The sequence below is a fragment of the Syngnathus scovelli genome, chromosome 7 (assembly GCF_024217435.2).
Source record: "Syngnathus scovelli strain Florida chromosome 7, RoL_Ssco_1.2, whole genome shotgun sequence".
Classification (NCBI taxonomy): Eukaryota; Metazoa; Chordata; class Actinopteri; order Syngnathiformes; family Syngnathidae; genus Syngnathus; species Syngnathus scovelli.
Window position 1 is genome coordinate 19,877,165 of NC_090853.1, and position 19,370 is coordinate 19,896,534.

General features: G+C 43.5%; 1 long non-coding RNA gene across 1 annotated transcript; it reads left to right on the forward strand.

Annotated features, from left to right (window-relative positions):
• Positions 1-6,555: 6,555 nt before the first annotated feature.
• On the forward strand, positions 6,556-13,811 carry LOC125971909 (uncharacterized). The gene is made up of 6 exons (XR_011087140.1): positions 6,556-6,686; positions 6,832-6,909; positions 8,441-8,531; positions 12,614-12,643; positions 12,850-13,017; positions 13,130-13,811. It is a non-coding gene; the product is annotated as an uncharacterized lncRNA (long non-coding RNA).
• The last annotated feature ends 5,559 nt before the right edge of the window (positions 13,812-19,370 follow it).

Here is a 19,370-nt window from a genome sequence, read left to right on the forward strand (position 1 = left end):
TATTTTTGTTCACTTTATTCCCTGTTTTGAAGAGATAGTGTAACAATGCTAAGGAGTCTGCCTTGCAAGCAGCTTCAGTTTCAGAGGCTACCAGGAGATCATCTACATAAACTAGAAGTTGACTTTTGTTTGACATCTGAAAATCAGCCAAACAGGACATGATAGCTTGAACGAAAATAGTTGGACTATCAGCAAATCCTTGTGGCAATCTTGTGTATGTATAGCTTTGTCCTTTAAAGGTAAAAGCGAACCAAAACTGTGAGTCTGGGTGAATTGGCACTGAGAAAAATGCATTGCTGAGATCAATTACTGAGAAATACTTCTGATTAGGTTTCAAAGTGTTCAGAAGTGTGTGTGGGTCAGGCACATTGGGTGCTCTTGTTTGCACTGCATCATGCACTGCTCGTAAATCTTGTATCATTCGCCAATTAATTTTGTCGGCCTTTCGGACTGGGAAAATGGGAGTGTTGCAAGGAGAATCCGAACACTCCCTAATGATTCCTCCTGTCAAAAGATCATTTATAACAGGGGCAATCCCGTTCATTGCCTCCTGTTTTAAAGGATATTGTTTAACTCTTGGACGCCACTCTGATCTTGGTTTGATCTGTACTGGGGAAATGGATTTTAAAAGTCCTACATCAGATGGGCCCTTGGTCCACAGTTTTTCAGGAAGCCCAGCCAATTCCCCCTCCTCCTTTTCATTCAAACAAATGTCAACTCGTCAGGGAAGCGCACAAGCGCCTGCTCTGCCTACAGCCACTTCACACACTGTTTGCTTCCACACGTCACAACTGGTACTGTAGCTCCACCCATCACCTTTGTCCTCATAATCAGTCACAGATCCAGCAAGTTTAATTCGGGAACCCACATCTGCCCACGTTATACTGTGAGGTTTAAACAATGAGATGTGGGGTACAGCCGACAATTTGTATCTATCTTTCTGAGGAGCGGGCAAAAGTACAGCGGCAGCCGCAAATGACCTGCGATCAGTGTACAGAGCAGTGATTGTTAAAGTTACTTCTGTGTCGCTGAGAAAACTTCCAATATAGTCATCTTGTGGATCAGTGAGAATATTCATGGTGACATGTAATTCAGTACAAGTCATTTCTGATTCAGGTTGGGACAATTGTTTTCGAGCTTCACCCAGCAATCTGCTTGGGAGTTTAGGATTTCGTTCAGGAGGGATGGCATAGGAGCAGCAAATCTGTTCACCTGCCTGTGCAGCATATGAGTCCACATCTCTCACTCTACATGCTCGCATGCCATCCTTTACTGGAATTATTGCAATTCCCAACCGAGTCATCAGATCTCGTCCCAACAGGTTTATGGGACATTTTGGGGATAGGACAATCGAAACTGAAGCCATGCTTCCAGTTTCCTTATCTCTCACTTCAACTGGATTAGAGATACTCTCCTTGTGTACCTGCCCATCAGCAGATTTCACCCAAATAGTATTTTGGGAGGCCTTTAGATTTGGGACTTTAGTTTTTATCACAGTTTTACAAGCCCCAGTATCACACAAAAACTCGACATCACTGCCTCCAATGTTTAGAGTAACATATGGTTTTTCTTTTAATGCACTCAGAATGTCCCATGCTGTATGGACATCTACTATTTCTTCCTCTATAGGAGCACCAGGGGTCAAAGGGGGGGGGTCTAGTCATGCTGAGAATTTGGCCTTTCCTCTGCCCCTCCCTGCACCCTTTGATTGGTATTGTTTTGCAGAACGACACTCTCGTGCGAAGTGTCCTCGTCTCCCACAGTTCCAACAGTTGTCAGAATCTCGTGGGGGTTTTGAATTATATGGCGGCCTGCGACCTTGTTGGCCTCTACCTCTCCCTCTGCCTAGCTGGGACCCTTGGAAGAAGACTGTTGTATCTTCATCTAGTTCATCATCATCATTATCTAGATGAAATACATCAGAACTTTTGCCTTTTTTGATCACTTTTTCAGCATGTCTGGCCCATTGCATAGTTGTTGTCACACTTGCAACATCCACTTCCACCAAATGTTTCCTCACCCAGTTGCCTATTTCAGGGCGGAAATTAGTGAGGAGCGCATTTTTAAGCTGTTGTTGATAAGCACTCTCAGCTGTATCATTGAATGGGATGCCACTATGCACCCTGAATTCTTTTTCAAATCTCAATTGAATGGCGGCCTCATCACTTTTCAACTTTCTATCTTTTGTCTTTTGGATTTGTTCTCTTCTTTCTTGTGAAGCTTTCAACCACATTTTAGCACAATCCAATTCACTCTCTTTTCTTTTCTTTTTCGGTCCTATCTTCCTAGCCACACTGTCCTCCAAAACTTCAACCACTATCTTCCACACTTCAACTTTCAACTTCCCTTCTACACCATACTTTTTCTTCCACTTTGGCATGTATTGCATACAATTAAGAAATCTACTCGCCATGTACTTCTCATCTCCGTCAAGAGGTAGAGATTTACCGTTTTTATTTCCCATCTTAATTCTAGTAGTTTTAGGTTTTACAATCTCTGTCTCAAAAATATTATTATTATTATTATTACTATTATTACTTATTTATTTCTTTGAGGATCCTCAATGCAGGTTTAAATTGACCTTTCAACAAATTACTAGCCTGTTTTTTTGCCATGGATCAACGCTAGAACTGTTTTTTTTTATCAATTTATCCTACCAGTCACACACTCAATCACACAAACTCCAGCGCTTTTTTAGGCCTATCCAGGGATGGGTGTAAAACCCTCCCAAACAGCTTTGGAAAAACGGACAAAAGAAAAAAATCTACGCCCTTCTTCAATTAAGAAAAAGAAGCTCTGTTTTTCTTAGCCCGTTTCTTCCACTGGGACTTGAACCCAAGCTATTCTTTGGCTTGGAAAAACATACAAAGAAAAATCTACGCCCTTCTTTGATTAACAAAAAAGAAGCTCCGTGTTTCTTAGCACGTTCCTTCCACTGGGACTTTAACCCAAGCCAGATCCCTCAGCTCGGAAAAACAGACAAAGAAGAGTCTACACACTTCTTCGATGAACGAAAAAGAAGCTCTGCCTTTCTTAGCCTGTTTCTTCCACTGGGACTTGAACCCAAGCTATCTCCCGTGCACCTCTATGTGTTACGCGTTTAACAACACAACACAATTTCAAGAACTTACTTGTCCCCTGGTTCGTTGCACTGCCGGGTCCCGTCAATCCACCTCTGTCAGACGAAGGCAGACCTAAGATGCTGGCCCAGCGAAGAATTTCCTTCCCAGGTCTTTCTTTACCAGGTCCGGCTAGTGGACGCTGGCCCGTCGACGGTGTACAGCGCGTCGTCCTCCGTCAGCCAGATGATGGGTATGAGGGTCCCGGGTTTCGGCACCAAAATGTTAGAGATTTGCTCACTCCAACTTATTTTGCAAGAACCACAAGAGACAAGGCAAGTTCTTTTAGACACCTGCAGGTGGAGAGATCACTCGCTACAGGAATGAAATCTGAACCTCCTTCCTGCAAGGGCATATTTATTAGGAGGAACAGAGTGGGGGTGAGAGTGGGGGTCAGAGTAGACAAATGGCCGAAGCCCCTGGCTGATCAAAGCACAGCAGGGGGTCCTTCACGATGTTGTGTGAACTAAACAACTTTGATTGCTTCCTCTGCAGCTAGTCACTTTGTTCTACTACTTTTGTTAAGACAGGACAGGCGAGTTTAAGTATTACAGGTTACATTCCAACATAATCATAGGATCAAGATAACCTGGAAAACCCTAACAGTCACTTTTGGAAAAGACGAGCGTCCCTCCAATCATCGCCGGTGACGGGTTTTTCAGGCTCTGGAGACAGGAGCTCATGTCAGAAATGTCATCGTGAGTCGCGTTTGTTTCTGCGCCGGAGCCGTTCGTTCCCTTTGCATCCAAAGAATCTCAAAGGCGGATTATTTGTGTCGACAGGAGAGAGATTTGCTGCTACAATACCGACGTCGAGAATCTCTGAGGAGGAACAAAGCGTGAGGTCCTGCAAGGTGAGTCTGTTTGTTTGCGGCTGCTTGGTGTTGCGCAAGATGAAATGGCCTTTTTCTCGCTATCGTTCCTCTCGTCGATTCATCGTGAGGTGTCGCGTCAGTTTGTTCAGAGAGATGTTTGCTTCCGCGCCCGCAGGTCATCGAAACATTTTACGGCTACGACGAAGACGTGTTGGTGGACTCGGACGGATCGTCCTTGTCTTTTCACACCGACAGAACCCCCGACACGGAACCCGAAGAGGTAGCCCGCCATTTCTGCCAGCGTATTGGCGCCAAACATTCCTCTTCAGCCTGGAATCGGACTCGTCTTTGCGTCGCGGGTGCTTTGTCGCCGGTCTGACTGATTCTGGTACTAGTGCTGTGTTGCATTGGTGTGTGCATGAGGAGGCGGAGCTTCGCTACCGCCAGCTGACGCAAGAATATCAAGCGCTGCAACGAGCCTACGCTCTGCTAGCCCAGACCAGCGGAGGGGACTACGACGCCGAGAAGGAGATCAAGGTGGCGCCCCTTCCCGCAACCCCCGGCCGGGTCGCAGCCTCCCCGTTCTCACCCAGCCTCGGGTGTTCTCTGGTCTGAAAGGAGGAGGAGGAGCCTCCCTCCTCCTCCTTTCAGACCAGAGAAAAGCTGATGGTAGTGTCAAACGCACCTCTTTCAATAAGGTGCCCCCGGCTTCCCGGTAACGGGTTTGTCTTAGCCGGGTTCGGAGATTCGTCCGTAATCTAACCACCCGAGTTAAATTAACTCCACCGGAATCAATCTAATTTCTTTACGACGCCAATCCCTCTCAAGTCACCCTAAGCTCGAGCCGAGTAACTCAATTCGAGGCAAGACTTCGAAGTGACCGCATCGTATTGATGGCTCCCCGCTAATTTTTGAAGTTCTTATTATGTTACGGATATTTTTAGATGTCTTTGTTAAGACCTCAGGGATTCGTTTGTATAGCGCACCCTAGCACTAGTTTTGCCGAAGTAAATGTTGATATGGGTCCGTTCTACTTGGTCGCTCAAGCAGCGAGCCGACCAACTTGTTTATTCGAAAGAGAATCGAATTAATAAAAGTGTGACAATAATAGCATTTAAGGAGAAAATTAATGCACTTTACGTTATTAATTCTAACTTCTTATATGTAGATCTAGCACTTAACTGTCGGAGTGCTTCACCCCACTTGATTGCTTAAAAAGAATAACAACTTTCTTAAAACGAATAAAAATGTCTTACTCTATTTAGATTTGCCCAGTAATTAATTTGGAAGGCAAGTCTATTTTTCGATCGTGTCCTGTTTAACTTTTGACGCGGCCCGACAAAATTAAGAACTGGGCCGCGCCCGACGGACAATCGAAATACTTTTATCCTTCACCAACTCAAATAATCTATTTTAACCATCGTGGTTATTTTATTTAGAGGAAGTAAATTTTCAAACGAATTCACTTTTGACGAAATTCACTCTTCCCTTAAATATCTACGAAAGTTATTTAATTCTCTAACATGTTCGGAGTTACTTTTTACGCGGCCCGTCAAAAGGGGAAACGGGCCTGCGCCCTTCAAATAATGAAATTACTTTCAGTTCTACACCAAACCGATAATCCGATTCAAACACTTCCGTTAATTTATTCAGACGAAGCAAACTTTCAAACGGATTGAAATTCACTCGTGTCTCAAATAACTACGAAAGTTATTCAATTCTCTAAAATTGTCTGATGTTACTTTTATTTATTACGGTCCTATGTTATACCATAATAACCCCCCGCACATTAATCAAATTGTCAAATCAACCCCGAACCATCGATTGTACATTCAGTACAAATCAGCGCACAACAAAGTAGATGAATATACACAACACATTTATTGAAGAAACATGAAATAGAATTACAAATCTTAATCACTCCAGAAACCGAACAATTTCACCCACTGATACCCGTGTTAATAAAATCATTCAATCCCAGAACAATTCGATTGCAAAACACAGTTCATGAAAGAGGGAATCAATTTTTAGCCAAGCAAAGAAATCAAGAAGTAAAAATCACATTTGTGCTTCTCCAAACAATTTATGTCACGCCACTATTCTCATAGTGGCGGGTCCCTTGATCGAATTGACTAACAATATTGCTTTAAGCTGTTACAGAATACATTTTTAGCCAAGCAAAGAAATCAAAAAGTAAAAATCACATTTGTGCGTCCATGCGTGACTCACAATCCGACACCGTGTTCCTGTTTTATTTCTATTTTAACTTGCTTAGCTTATTTTGGCCCCTTTTTTGGTCTCATGTTTTGGTCTGGCGCCATCTTTTGGACAAATTTGGAATTTCAGCTCTGGTAGAGAAATATTTTTATTTTCTGCTTGCAACTGGACCGTCCAGAGCGTTAACGGTAAGTACAACTAATCGTTTTTAAAAAGAAGTACTTTTGTTGCCCTGAAAAGCGAGTGAGTGTGGCGTTTGGGGGGAACGTCGAATTTCGACGATTCTTTCTGGTCAACGGTTGTAAATGATTGCGTTGATTAAAAAAGAAAACTTGATGTAACTCTACTTTTAACTGCCGTTTCAGATAAGCGGGTATTACGTCGCAGTCATGTGTCGCAGATATGACGTAATTGGCGGAACTTCCACCAAAATTCAAATCTGTTGGCGCGATGGCCGTGAGCCACTGAGCAACGACGAATATCAACAGAAACATCTTTATTTTCTGCTTGCAACTGGACCGTCTACAGCGTACACGGTAAGTAACACTCATTGTGTTTAAAGAGATTTACGTTTGTAATAGCAACGTGTAGCTGAGGCGCTAGCAGAAGTGTAGCCGCGTTGCGTTGTACGTGTGAATATTCGTCCAGGCGAAATGTTAATGTTTAATTTCATTCCTTTAGGTTCCACGGTGTTTGTTGGCTGCAAGTTTTCCACTGCAAGAAGAGGCTCGTATCATTGACCAGGAGCGAGCTACAATGGTGAGTAGCCATAACATTTATGTTAAACACTTCCTATTTCATGTCTAACAGTACTTGATTTAACAAATAACCATACATAAATACAGTGTGGGCACTGAAGTTAACATATGTGATTATACTGCCTAATCTGTCGCCGAGTATATTGTTGCAAAGTAATATAAGATCCAAAGTTGTAATTCAGAATAGTTTTCAAAAGAAGGCCATTAGAATTATATACAAGTCTGATTACCCTGAACATAACAACAAGCTATTAATTAAATCACAAATTCTTCAATTCAAAGATTTGGTAGATTATCAGACAAATAATGTCTAACAGTAATTGATTTAACACATCACGATAAGTAGATTGAGTGTGGGCACTCTCAAGTTAACATATGTGATTATACTGCCTAATCTGTTACAGAGTATGTTGTTGCCAAGTAATGTAGAATAGATCCAAAGTAGTAATCCAGAATAGTTTTGAAAAGGCCATTAGAATAATAAACAAATCTGATTACCTTGAACATAATAACACGCCAAGTGTTGAATATGTCCTATGAAGTCAAAATTTGGCACCATCATGTGGTGAAATTTGGACTTGCATCACATCCAATTTTGCCTGGGAACAAACAGATTAAATAAATCTTAGTCTTAAATAAGCCACTCCTTCTCAAACAAGTAAACTCTGCCCATTTTGCGCAGTAGATGTTCCGTTAATATCTAGTATTTATACAAAGTCATAATTTAAATTGCTTTTAACCTTCATTCATCGCTTCAACCAATATTACTCGCTCTTATTACCAACTTGTATCGATTTAACTGAGCGTTTAATACTTCCTATCAGGTCTCAAGTCAAGATTTGGCAAAATACAATTTCAGCAAATCCAATTTTGCCAGGCAACAAAAAGAGATTAAATAAACTAAATAAGTCTTCTTCCCATTAAATAAATCAGAAAAGTCTGTCTTGTAACCAGTCCTCTTCAAACAAGTAAAGTCTGCCCGTTTTGTGCCGTAGATTTTGTGTCTATGCCTAGTATTTATACAAAATCATAATTTAAACGACTTCATTCCTTCATTCACTTTGGAAATTTGGAATTGCAGCAAATCGAATTTTGCCAGGGAACAAAAATAGATCAATTAAACTAAATAGTGTCTTCTTCCATTAAATAAATTAAAAAAGTCTGTCTTGTAACCAGTCCTTTTTAAACAAGTAAAGTCTGCCCATTTTGTGCCGTAGATTTTGTGTTTATGCCTAGTATTTATACAAAATCATAATTTAAAAGATTTCATTCCTTCATTCACTTTGGAAATTTGGAATTGCAGCACATCAAATTTTGCCTGTGAAGAAAAGTAGATTAAATAAATTTAATAAGTCTTACTACTTCCCAATAAATAAATTAAATACGTCTTACTTGTTCCCACTCCTTTTCAAAAAAGTAGTTTAAAACGAGGGCCCTTCACTCAACCTTTAACCTCAACCCCGCACGTCACATTGTGTTGTATCTGTGAATGTTGGCTGTGGCCAAATCATAGTTTTCTTTCATTCGTTTAGGTTCCACGGTGTTTGTTGGCTATATGTTTTCCACTGTCAGAAGGATGAAAATACAAAGTGCAACGCTTGGACGTGGGCGACGACGCCACCGGTGAGTCCTTCCTTCCTATTTATTTACCTTCTAGGTGCTAGAGGCTAAGTGTTAGAAGCTAAGTGTTAGAGGCAACACAATACGAACAACACAACACAATACGAACAACTCAACACAATATGAACAACTCAACACAATATGAACAACACAACAAAATACGAACAACACAACACAATACCAACAACACAATACGAACAACACAACACATTACAAACAACACAACACAATACCAACAACACAACGATACCGCACTGAACAACACGATACCGCACTGAACAACACGATACCGCACTGAACAACACGATACCGCACTGAACAACACGATACCGCACTGAACAACACGATACCGCACTGAACAACACCATGCCGCACTGAACAACACCATGCAGCACTGAACAACACCATGCCGCACCGAACAACACCATGCCGCACCGAACAACACCATGCCGCACTGAACAACACCATCCCGCACTGAACAACACCATGCCGCACTGAACAACACCATGCCGCACTAAACAACACCATGCCGCACTGAACAACACCATGCCGCACTGAACAACACCATGCCGCACTGAACAACATTATGCCGCACTGAACAACACCATCCCGCACTGAACAACACCATCCCGCACTGAACAACACCATCCCGCACTGAACAACACCATGCCGCACTGAACAACACCATGCCGCACTGAACAACACCATGCCACACTGAACAACACCATGCCGCACTGAACAACACCATGCCGAACTGAACAACACCATGCCGCACTGAACAACACCATGCCGCACTGAACAACACCATCCCGCACTGAACAACACCATCCCGCACTGAACAACACCATGCCGCACTGAACTACACCATGCCGCACTGAACAACACCATGCCGCACTGAACTACACCATGCCGCACTGAACAACACCATGCCGCACTGAACAACACCATGCCGCACTGAACAACACCATGCCGCACTGAACAACACCATGCCGCACTGAACAACACCATGCCGCACTGAACAACACCACGCCGCACTGAACAACACCACGCCGCACTGAACAACACCACGCCGCACTGAACAACACCATGCCGCACTGAACAACACCATCCCGCACTGAACAACACCATGCCGCACTGAACAACATTATGCCGCACTGAACAACATTATACCGCACTGAACAACATTATGCCGCACTGAACAACATTATGCCGCACTGAACAACACCATGCCGCACTGAACAACATTATGCCGCACTGAACAACATTATGCCGCACTGAACACCATGCCGCACTGAACAACACCATGCCGCACTGAACAACACCATCCCGCACTGAACAACACCATGCCGCACTGAACAACACCATGCCGCACTGAACAACACCATGCCGCACTGAACAACACCATGCCGCACTGAACAACACCATGCCGCACTGAACAACACCATGCCGCACTGAACAACACCATGCCGCACTGAACACCATCCCGCACTGAACAACATTATGCCGCACTGAACAACATTATGCCGCACTGAACAACATTATGCCGCACTGAACAACATTATGCCGCACTGAAAAACACCATGCCGCACTGAACAACACCATGCCGCACTGAACAACACCATGCCGCACTGAACAACACCATGCCGCACTGAACAACACCATGCCGCACTGAACAACACCATGCCGCACTGAACAACACCATGCCGCACAGAACAACACCATGCCGCACTGAACAGCACCATGCCGCACTGAACAACACCATGTCGCACTGAACAACACCATGCCGCACTGAACAACACCATGCCGCACTGAACAACACCATGCCCCACTGAACAACATTACGCCGCACTGAACAACACCATGCCGCACTGAACATTATTATGCCGCACTGAACAACACGATACCGCACTGAACAACACGATACCGCACTGAACAACACGATACCGCACTGAACAACACCATGCCGCACTGAACAACACCATGCAGCACTGAACAACACCATGCCGCACCGAACAACACCATGCCGCACCGAACAACACCATGCCGCACTGAACAACACCATCCCGCACTGAACAACACCATGCCGCACTGAACAACACCATGCCGCACTAAACAACACCATGCCGCACTGAACAACACCATGCCGCACTGAACAACACCATGCCGCACTGAACAACATTATGCCGCACTGAACAACACCATCCCGCACTGAACAACACCATCCCGCACTGAACAACACCATCCCGCACTGAACAACACCATGCCGCACTGAACAACACCAAGCCGCACTGAACAACACCATGCCACACTGAACAACACCATGCCGCACTGAACAACACCATGCCGAACTGAACAACACCATGCCGCACTGAACAACACCATGCCGCACTGAACAACACCATCCCGCACTGAACAACACCATCCCGCACTGAACAACACCATGCCGCACTGAACTACACCATGCCGCACTGAACAACACCATGCCGCACTGAACTACACCATGCCGCACTGAACAACACCATGCCGCACTGAACAACACCATGCCGCACTGAACAACACCATGCCGCACTGAACAACACCATGCCGCACTGAACAACACCATGCCGCACTGAACAACACCACGCCGCACTGAACAACACCACGCCGCACTGAACAACACCACGCCGCACTGAACAACACCATGCCGCACTGAACAACACCATCCCGCACTGAACAACACCATGCCGCACTGAACAACATTATGCCGCACTGAACAACATTATACCGCACTGAACAACATTATGCCGCACTGAACAACATTATGCCGCACTGAACAACACCATGCCGCACTGAACAACATTATGCCGCACTGAACAACATTATGCCGCACTGAACACCATGCCGCACTGAACAACACCATGCCGCACTGAACAACACCATCCCGCACTGAACAACACCATGCCGCACTGAACAACACCATGCCGCACTGAACAACACCATGCCGCACTGAACAACACCATGCCGCACTGAACAACACCATGCCGCACTGAACAACACCATGCCGCACTGAACAACACCATGCCGCACTGAACACCATCCCGCACTGAACAACATTATGCCGCACTGAACAACATTATGCCGCACTGAACAACATTATGCCGCACTGAACAACATTATGCCGCACTGAAAAACACCATGCCGCACTGAACAACACCATGCCGCACTGAACAACACCATGCCGCACTGAACAACACCATGCCGCACTGAACAACACCATGCCGCACTGAACAACACCATGCCGCACTGAACAACACCATGCCGCACAGAACAACACCATGCCGCACTGAACAGCACCATGCCGCACTGAACAACACCATGCCGCACTGAACAACACCATGCCGCACTGAACAACACCATGCCGCACTGAACAACACCATGCCCCACTGAACAACATTACGCCGCACTGAACAACACCATGCCGCACTGAACATTATTATGCCGCACTGAACAACACCATGCCGCACTGAACAACACCATGCCGCACTGAACAACACCATGCCGCACTGAACACCATCCCGCACTGAACAACATTATGCCGCACTGAACAACAACATTATGCCGCACTGAACAACACCATGCCGCACTGAACAACATTATGCCGTACTGAACAACATTATGCCGCACTGAACACCATGCCGCACTGAACAACACCATCCCGCACTGAACAACACCATGCTGCACTGAACAACACCATGCCGCACTGAACAACACCATGCCGCACTGAACAACACCATGCCGCACTGAACAACACCATGCCGCACTGAACAACACGACGCCGCACTGAACAACACGACGCCGCACAGAACAACACGACGCCGCACAGAATAACACAATACCGCACAGAACAACACCATGCCGCACAAACAGTTTTAGATATTACGTCGCAGTCATGTGACGCGGACATGATGTCAATAGGCGGAACCCACGGCAAAATTATAATCCGTGGGCGTGGCTTGCAACAGGAAGTAGGAAAGCGGCAATGCTGGCAAACAAGACACAGCGGTTAGTAACACGACGACTAACAAGACAAATATTTTTGTTTTCAGCTTGCAACTTGACCGTCTAGAGCGTACAAGGTAATTACAACTCATTGTTTTGAAATATGTTTTTTTGTAGCCCTGAAAAGCGAGGGAGTGTGGCATTTGGGAGGAACGTCGAACTCGGCGTCTGCTTCCAGCCACAGACGCCAAATTTCGACGATTATTTCGACTGGTCAACGTTTGTAAATTATTGCGTTGATTAAAAACTTTATTTAACTCTACTCTTAACTTTGCCGTTTCAGATATGCGGGTATTACACCGCGGAAATGACGTCAATAGGCTGAACTCTCGCCAAAATTCAAATCTGTGGGCGCAATGGCCTTGAGCGAGACAACGGATACAAACACGACGATTATCAACAGAAATATCTTTATTTTCTGCTTGCAAGTGGACCGTCTAGAGCGTACACGGTAAGTACAACTCATTGTGTTTAAAAAGATTTACGTTTGTGTAGTTTGCGTTGCGTTGTATCTGTGAATGTTGGTTGAGGCTAAATGTTAATGTTTAATTTCCTTCCTTTAGGTTCTACGGTGTTTGTTGGCTGTATGTTTTCCACTGCAAGAAGAGGCTTGTTAGAGATTTGCTCACTCCAACTTATTTTGCAAGAACCAAACAGAAGACAAGGAAGTTTTTTAGACACCTGCAGGTGGAGAGTCCATTCGTCGCTGTCTGAACAGCGATTATCGAATGAAGTCTGAAAGGTCTCCTTCCTGCAAGGGCATATTTATTAGGAGGAACAGAGTGGGGGTATGAGTGGGCTGAATAGAAAGCCCTTGTCCTCTAGTCTAAACATCTCAGGGGATGTTTTACGATCTTGTGATAAGGAGGACAAGGTAAGGTATTTATTACCTGTTGCATTCCAACATAATCCTATGATAAAGATAACCTGGAAAACCCTAACATCTCCCTCCTGTTTTATCATATGATTATGCTACCCCAAACAACAAAGACAAGTAAGAAAAAAACACATATATATGTATAATGAAGAAAGAAGAATAGGAAAAATAAAAACAACAAACAATGATAGCAACACTTTCCAGTGAAGATGAGGCATTACCTTAATACCCCAGATCAAACTTATTGTGTAAGCGAAAAACCTGCTGGCCAGATGTTATTAGCAGGAAAATTCTTACACGGTCCCTTTGCCTTAAGGCGACCAGAATGCTATCAATAAAAACAAAAAGAAAAACAAAGAAACAGTACATCAGCGTATCCATTACTTGCGAAGCATATTTGATGGTCAAATCAACAAGTTTCCGTAATACATGCTCAACAGAACAGCATCTACGCAATCCACGTCTCATTATCATTATCACATCTGTCACGTCTAAGAAGTTGTATATGTGCTCGCATTTTCGTCAGCTGCTGATGTTCTAGTCTGTAGGTGAGGTCTGTCACACACACTGGCGCACACACTCGTGTCCAGTTGGCAGGCAGCATCGGACAACTCTCGTGACCACAAAACCATGAGCCGTACTGAACAGGCACGTGCACTCATAGGATGCAGGTGAGGCAGTGCCTCTGAACTTCTGAATGAAGTAGGTCCCGTCCGATGGTGCAGCCATGTTGGTAGTAGAGCCCTTACTCCTTGAAAACGGCTCTCTCATCCTGGCACACAGCGGTGATGTCCAAAGCTCCCATCCAGTTTCCTCCTGGAGAGCAGTCATCGTTAATGCATTTGTGGGTCCTGCAACCTTGGGTGCAACATGTGTAGTCAGCAAGACTTGGAATGGTCCCTCCCGTCGTGGCTGGCCCAGTTCCTTCCTTTAATGACCTCGATGTAGCCCCAGTCTCCTGGATTGATGGGGTTGTCGACCTGTGAGGAGGAAAGATCAAGCGGCAGTAAATTTGTCTTTGACACAGTTTGAGCGTCCTGATCATATAATCTGCCAAGGACTGCTCTTCATCTGTTGTTTGCAACTCTCGTAGTCAATTGTAGTGCCCATTTAACGGGCAAATAGGAATGTTTGCGGGAAGAGTTTGAACACTTCCTAATGATTCCCTTTAACCAAAAACTATTTATGACAGGGGCGTTCCCATTTATTGCCTCCTGGTTTAAAAGAGATTGTCTTACCCATGCCTTCTTTCTCCTCACACGCTCGCACCCACACAGGGTGTGAACACACACACACACACACACACACACACACACACACACACACACACACACACGCACCCACGCAGACAAAGAGATTCTAATCCATCTCTCATGTAGCTTCTTTTGATAGAATCTCCTATTGGTAACTGTATAGCAGACGTTTTAGCATATAATCCCATACTCTGCTCTCTCACTTCTACTTTTCCATGTCGGTGCAGTCGTAGGTGGCCCCTATTGCAGTCATTGTTTTGTTAACTGTCGCCTTGTGACTCCTATGCATGATTGTGTGAATGTCAAAAATTGAACGTACCTAACTTTCTGACCATCCAACCTCCACTGTGGTGCAAAAAAAACTTACTATTGTATTGAGTAGGTACATTGAGCAACCTAGCTTCCTCCTGACTGCCAAATGTCCTGTTCTAAAATTTATAGAACTCGACCTCTACGTCTTAAGCTTGATGAGCCAAAATATAAGATCTTGCTCTTGTTTCCTACCGTTTTAGCCTATTTGTTTTATCCAAATCCGTTCAATCTCTGATTATAATCTGTACCCCTACGTATTTTTCAAATTTTTAATTATTTATTTATCAAATCTCCTCAGTTCTGTCAAACTCAGTGCACAATGAACCTCCCTTCCACTTTGAACAAAGCTCCACCAAATTTGGGAACGCCGTAGCAAGGAGTGCGATTTGGTTGTCAGACACTCCAAGTCCATATCTTTTTGCCACACTTCACCCTATCAAGTTGGTGTTCTTTTGTTGTTGCTTCAGAGTGACCCCATCCATCACTCTTGAATGAGTCTATTGTTCAAATGAGTCAATTTTCATCATTGTGAGTTCCTCCGCTTTTCACTGTCTTTTCTCGTCCCCGAGGATGTTGTATTTCCTCCGGAATGTACTTGTCCTCCTCCAAGCACAACAGCAGTCTTTTCTTGTCCTTCGCCAAAGGTCAAAGGTGCTTCAGAGCCAGGCACCATTTTGTGGTTGTTCACGGCTGCAGGCGAAGTCTTGGATTGGGTTTCAGGGACTCTGACACTGAGAATGACAAGCTGGGACATAAAAACTTGTAAGACTATTTCCAAATGTAGCTGCTTCCATCAATTTGCTGGTAACATTTATTTACCAAACTTCAAATTCTCCTAATAACAGCGGTCTCGTTTTTATATCGTAAATCCTGCAACTCATCCTATTTTTGAGCTACATTTTATCTATAGTTCCAATTTAATCGGACAGTATGTTGTCTTCAGTATCATTATTGAAAATCAACTCATCGAGGTCTGCTTTCCACATCAAGCCCTGATCTGTATGTCTTGACCTCTCACATGTTATTGTCATGCTTGCTCAAAAATGTGACTTAGAGTATGGTGCTGTGAATTCTCAATCTCCCCAATGAAATTGGATCCCACCTCGTAGTTCTTATCTTTCTCATGTTCCTGTTAGCCTGCAATTGTCCAAATCAAAAATGTTTTCTTTTAACTGTCTTTCTTTTGAACCTCTAAATCTCTCGTGTTGCTAAACTATCTACACCAGAACAAAAAATTTACCACAATATAACACCAAATGTATTCGAAAATTCATTGTCATAAAGTGTTGTATTATTACTATCTTCCACTATCTGTCCTAGTCCTACTCACTCCCCCCCTTCTGAGGCTGGGCAACGCCCATGCCTCACACCTTGACAAACTTTTTGGGAGAATGCGTTCTTTACTACATACGATTCCATCATCATTTAATTTGACTTTCTTTCCAAAACGCTTCTCAATTTCTCAGTTCACACATCTTCTACATGTGTTACTGGTTCTCCAGTTTTTTTGTAGTTAATTATCAATCCAAAAGCTACGTGTTTCTTTCTAACATTCAACCTGCTCAAAATCACTCTCTCATCAAAGTCGCTCTACTAATTTTCTATAGTAGTCGCCAACAACTTCAACCATTCAACCTGTAATTTCTTTTCATTCAGGCTATCATTCATCAATGTTCATTTGCATCTCACACGCAGTCTCCAAAAAGGAGTCTTTCTATCACATTGGTCCCAATTCATCCAAGCTCACCACACAACATTCATATATCATTTTCAACTTAGGTTTCCTGGTAGAACAATCCACCAATTTAAAAAAAACTTAACTAAAACAAACAATTGGCAAATTAATCTGAAGTTTTTCTTTGTTTTTAAATTTGAAGAACTCAATCTCTCAGATTTAGCTTGCATTTAGAATTTTGTATAATCTTATAACACAACCAATCAATTATTCCTATTAAATGTAGCATTGCAAAATCTTAAATTCACAATTTAGCTTCTTCCAATTCCTGAAAGCATGTTCTGTCATTTTTTTTCTTCGAATTTCTCATGTGGGCTCGACACTTTACATGCACTAGTGTGGATTAGTTTCTGCTTGCAAACAGATTTCTCTCTTTTTCCTCTCATTTTTATCTTTCGAAATCATTTCTGTTCTGCGGTGCAAATTGGATAGACCACAGTCTAGCAAATTTTTTTATACTAAAACTTTAGCCAATGTTCATCATTTTAACATATACGCACACACATGCACAGCTCTCGCATGCAAAAGGTAGTTCCCAGCAACAATGATTCGTCACAGGCTGGCCATTTCCTGTGGTCGATCATGAGCTGGTCCCTCCCATGCACACGAGGACAGCACATTCTAATTTTATTTATTTATCTTCTAGAAGCAAGTTGCATTCCTTTACCACTTGATTTGCACATTTTAACTTCAGTGTAACACAATTTGAGCTCTAGTCATTTGTAATTTGGGCATACAAACAGCATTGTCATACTTCTTGGATGGACAGGACTTCTAATAATCTTAAAAAAAATTCTAATAATCTGACGATGACATGTTTTGCTGTCATATGGGCATCTATTCTTTCTTTCTCTGTATGAGCATAAGCGGTCAAAGAGGAGGAAGCTTGTCATGCTAAAAATTTTGCTTTTCTTCTGCTCCTTCCTCCACCCTTTGATTGATATTGTTTTGCAAAACGACACTCTCGTGCGAAGTGTCCTCGTCTCCCACAGTTCCAACAGTTGTCAGAATCCCGTGGGGGTTTTGAATTATATGGCGGCCTGCGACCTTGTTGGCCTCTACCTCTCCCTCTGCCTAGCTGGGACCCTTGGAAGAAGACTGTTGTATCTTCATCTAGTTCATCATCATCATTATCTAGATGAAATACATCAGAACTTTTGCCTTTTTTTTTTTTTATCACTTTTTCAGCATGTCTGGCCCATTGCATAGTTGTTGTCACACTTGCAACATCCACTTCCACCAAATGTTTCCTCACCCAGTTGCCTATTTCAGGGCGGAAATTAGTGAGGAGCGCATTTTTAAGCTGTTGTTGATAAGCACTCTCAGCTGTATCATTGAATGGGATGCCACTATGTACCCAGAATTCTTTTTCAAATCTCAATTGAATGGCGGCCTCATCACTTTTCAACTTTCTATCTTTTGTCTTTTGGATTTGTTCTCTTCTTTCTTGTGAAGCTTTCAACCACACTCTAGCACTTCTACCACTTCTTCCACATTTCAAATTTCCTTGTACTCCATACATTTTCTTCCACTTCAGCATGTATTGCATACAATTAAGAAATCTACTTGCCATGAACTTCTTGTTTTAAAGAAGAGCAGAGCAAGATATTTACCGTTCTTATTTCCCATCTTAATTTTAGTAGCTTAAGGTTTTACAATTTTTTTTCAATTTATTTATTTATTTTTTTTTCTTTGAGGATCCTCAATGCAGGTTTAAATTGACCTTTCAACAAATTACTAGCCTGTTTTATTGCCATGGATCAACGCTAGAACTGCTTCTTAGTCAATTTATCCTACCAGTCACACACTCAATCACACAAACTCCAGCGCTTTTTTAGGCCTCATGGCTCGGACAAACCAAAGCCGTATCTCATAGCTCGGACAAACCAAAGCCGTATCTCATAGCTCGGACAAACCAAAGCCGAATCTCATAGCTCGGACAAACCAAAGCCGAATCTCATAGCTCGGACAAACCAAAGCCGTATCTCATAGCTCGGACAAACCAAAGCCGAATCTCATTGCTCGGACAAACCAAAGCCGAATCTCATAGCTCGGACAAACCAAAGCCGAATCTTTAGCGCTTTAACTTACTTGTCCCCTGGTTCGTTGCACCGCCGGATCCCGTCAATCCACCTCTGTCAGACGAAGGCAGACCTAAGATGCTGGCCCAGCGAAGAATTCTCTTCCCAGGACTTTCTTTTCCAGGTCCTCCTAATGGACGCTGGCTTGTCGACAATGCAGCACGTCCTCCTTCGCCGGTCAGATGGTGGGTATGAGGATCCCGGGTTTCGGCACCAAAATGTTAGAGATTTGCTCACTCCAACTTATTTTGCAAGAACCAAACAGAAGACAAGGAAGTTCTTTTAGACACCTGCAGGTGGAGAGTCCATTCGTCGCTGTCTGAACAGCGATTATCGAATGAAGTCTGAAAGGTCTCCTTCCTGCAAGGGCATATTTATTAGGAGGAACAGAGTGGGGGTATGAGTGGGCTGAATAGAAAGCCCTTGTCCTCTAGTCTAAACATCTCAGGGGATGTTTTACGATCTTGTGATAAGGAGGACAAGGTAAGGTATTTATTACCTGTTGCATTCCAACATAATCCTATGATAAAGATAACCTGGAAAACC